General features: G+C 38.7%; 1 protein-coding gene across 4 annotated transcripts in view; it reads left to right on the top strand.

The window, feature by feature from the left end:
- Positions 1–1,127: 1,127 nt before the first annotated feature.
- LOC135090073 (putative polypeptide N-acetylgalactosaminyltransferase 9) overlaps positions 1,128–2,500 on the top strand; it is a 119,608-nt gene continuing 118,235 nt past the window's right edge. For 3 of the 4 annotated variants that reach the window (XM_063986359.1, XM_063986370.1, XM_063986364.1), the window contains exon 1: positions 1,128–1,265. The gene's annotated coding sequence lies outside the window, so the exon portion shown is untranslated. The remainder of the gene's footprint in view (positions 1,266–2,500) is intronic. The other variant, XM_063986360.1, reaches the window with a different exon arrangement.

Genomic DNA, 2,500 nt, shown 5'->3' with positions numbered 1-2,500 from the left:
TGAGAAGAGATAGAGAGAGTTAAGAGGAGCCAGTCCCTTTGTGAGGAGGAGGAGAGGAAGAGGAAGAGGAAGAGGAAGAGATGAGAGTAACAAGTGGCCTGGAAGAAGGAATAGATTGGATAGGAAAAAAAATAATAAAAAATGGAAAAGATGGATGTAGAAAATAACTCAATAATTTTCTCCTTATATATATATATTTTTTTTTTTTAACATTTTTTGAGAATCTTTTGCAGATTTATTTGTTTGCATTTTTCTTTTTTTTTTTAAATATATATTTTTTGTGGTGTCTGTATTTCCTTTTATTCTTTGCCCTTAAATAAATTACTTTTTTCATTTTTATTTTCTATTCTGCTTATGTATTTGTAATTTCTTTGTATATTTTGTGTATATTTTTGTTCCTTCTTATATATATTTCTTTTCTTTTATTGCTGTTTAATTAATTTATTTATTTTATTGTTTTTTTTTACATATTGCAGATATATTCAGTATTATAATTTACCTATTTACTTTTCTCTATATTTTTACTTAACGTGTATTTCAACTACTTTTTTAGCATCCTTATTTATCTATTTAATTTTGTCTATGTAAATCTGTACTGTTTCACTCAACTTCTCAGTTATAGTATATATTTACACTCTCCTCCTTTTCCTTCCACAGATACTCGTGAAGGGAAAAGAAAGGACGACCCACCTTTCCCCTGACCCACCCTGACCTGCCCTGACCCGCCCTGACTTACCCTGACCCGCCCTGACCCACCCTAACCCATCCTGACCCACTCGTTCCATCATCAACTCAACAGCAGCCCACCAAACTCACCTAACCCACCCATTAGCAACCCAGTCTAACCCATCTGCATTAGGAACCCACCCTAACCCACTTTACTAGCTTAATTTTAACTAATATCTAAAAGTAGCCACTCTAACCCACCTCCATTAGTAAACCCACATTTCAGACCCAAATCTAAGCCACTTTCATTCCTAACCCACCAGTAACCTATTTGAGTCCCTAACCTAACCTAACTTAACGTAACTGAACCTAACCTAACCTAACCTAACCTAACCTAACCTAACCTAACCTAACGTAACTGAACCTAACCTAACCTAACCTAACTTCACTTAACCTAACCTAACCAAACCTAACATAATCTTCCACATATCCACTTACTCCCCCATCCACATACCTCACTCACATCTGCCAGTCTTCCCAGCGCCACGCCTGCTCCACGTCTGCCAAGCACAAGTTCCCACGCCCCCGAGAAAAGTCAGGTGTGTATTTAATCATGTTTTTGTTGTTTAGGTGTGTGTGTGTGTGTGTGTGTGTGTGTGTGTGTGTGTGTGTGTGTGTGTGTGTGTGATTTTCGACTTTTTTTCTATTTGTTTATTTTTCGAGTGTTGGGTGGAAAGTTTTTTTTTCCTTTTTTTTTTTTTGCTTTCCTATTTTTGGTGTGTGTTTTGTTGTATGTGGAAAGTAATTTTAAAGAAAAGAAAGGAAAAAGAACACAAGGAGTAAACAGACAAAGAATATAAAAAAAAACAAGTACAAATAATACTTTTTTTTTTTGCTTATTTTCCATTATCAATATCGTTATTTTCCCCGTTTCCTGTGTTTTGTTGCGTGTGGGAAAGTAATTTTGAAAAGAAAGAGGAGAAATAGAAAAAGAATGAAAAGGAAAGGAAAAGAAAGGAAAGGAATTACAGATAACACTTCTCCATTTTATTTTCTCTTATCTTTTTCTCTTCTTCTCTATGTAGTGAAAGGAATGAAAGGAAAATTATCAAAGTTTCCTCCATATCTCCTTCCCTTTCCTCTCACCACCTCCACTTCCTTCCCTCCCAATGTTTCCTCCTTTCTTCAAAAGTTTCCTCCTCTTCTTCTTCTTCCATTTCCTCCACTTTCTCTTCCAATGTTTCCTCCACTTCTTCCCTTTCCTCTCATCACCTCCACTTCCTTCTCGCCCAATGTTTCCTCCACGCCTTCCCCCCTTCCCTCCACTCTTTTCCAATGCTTCCTCCATTCCGTCCTTTTCCTCTCATCATCTCCACTTCCCTCTCTTCCAATATTTCCTCCACCCCTTCCCTCTTTCCCTCCCTTCAGAGTGGACAGACAGATAAACAGACAGACAGACAGACAGACAGACAGACAGACAGATTCTCGCCCTTATATCCTACAGTCATAAGGGCGAGGGTCTCTCAGGATTAGGTTAGAAGAGGGGAAAAAATCATAGGACTTTTTGGAATCCTCAATAACTCCTGATGGTGATGATGATAGTGGTGGTGGCGGTGGTGGTGATGGTGGTAGTGGTGGTGGTGGTGGTGCTGCTGGATTAAGACAGGGATGGTAAACAACTGCGGTGGTGGTGGTGATGGTGATGGTGGTCAGAAGGAATGAGTGAGTGAAGGAGGATGAGGAGGAAAGGAGAAGATGGAAGGAGGAAAGTGGAGAGAGAAATCGGAAAAGGAAAAGAGATGATAAAGGAGAGGGGAGAGGATGGAGGGGAAAA

The sequence above is a fragment of the Scylla paramamosain genome, chromosome 34 (genome assembly GCF_035594125.1).
Source record: "Scylla paramamosain isolate STU-SP2022 chromosome 34, ASM3559412v1, whole genome shotgun sequence".
In the NCBI taxonomy this organism is placed as follows: Eukaryota; Metazoa; Arthropoda; class Malacostraca; order Decapoda; family Portunidae; genus Scylla; species Scylla paramamosain.
This window is presented reverse-complemented; position numbering and strand designations above follow the sequence as displayed.